The sequence below is a fragment of the Belonocnema kinseyi genome, chromosome 4 (assembly GCF_010883055.1).
Source record: "Belonocnema kinseyi isolate 2016_QV_RU_SX_M_011 chromosome 4, B_treatae_v1, whole genome shotgun sequence".
Taxonomy (NCBI): domain Eukaryota; kingdom Metazoa; phylum Arthropoda; class Insecta; order Hymenoptera; family Cynipidae; genus Belonocnema; species Belonocnema kinseyi.
The window spans coordinates 57,592,624-57,593,073 of record NC_046660.1 but is presented as its reverse complement, the minus strand read 5'-3'; the positions used below and the strand labels follow the sequence as shown (position 1 = coordinate 57,593,073).

The 450-nt window shown below is 20.2% G+C and overlaps 1 protein-coding gene across 1 annotated transcript in view; it reads right to left on the bottom strand.

Annotated features, from left to right (window-relative positions):
• Nucleotides 1–450, bottom strand: part of LOC117170904 — an 8,404-nt gene that overhangs the window by 5,900 nt on the left and 2,054 nt on the right. The gene's annotated exons all lie outside the window — the stretch shown is intronic.

Genomic DNA, 450 nt, shown 5'->3' with positions numbered 1-450 from the left:
GCTACTTTACAAAAAGTTTCTAAAAAAATGAATCTACAGAAATTAAAAATTATAGTAATAGCATTTTTAACAAAATAGAATTATTTATTTATAAATCAATTAATTGTTTTAAACAAAAAGATTAACTTTTATTGAAGAAGATTAACTCTCTAACAAGGATGACGAATTTTCAAAGAAACACATGAAGCTTCCGAAACTTAAAAATATAAACTTGAAGTTCCAAAAAATTAAGTTTAATACAAAAAGAAAACAAATTTGTAACAAAATAGTCAAATTTTTAAACGAAAAGATGAATTTTCCACCGAATAATTCAATTTTTAACTGTGAGAGATAGGAAAAACTTGCCTATAATGAATAGTAATTAATTATTATCAGAATAAGAAGAAAAATAATTAAATTAGTTTGTAATTTGTGAACACTTATAATATCTTAACTAATAATTAAATTAAT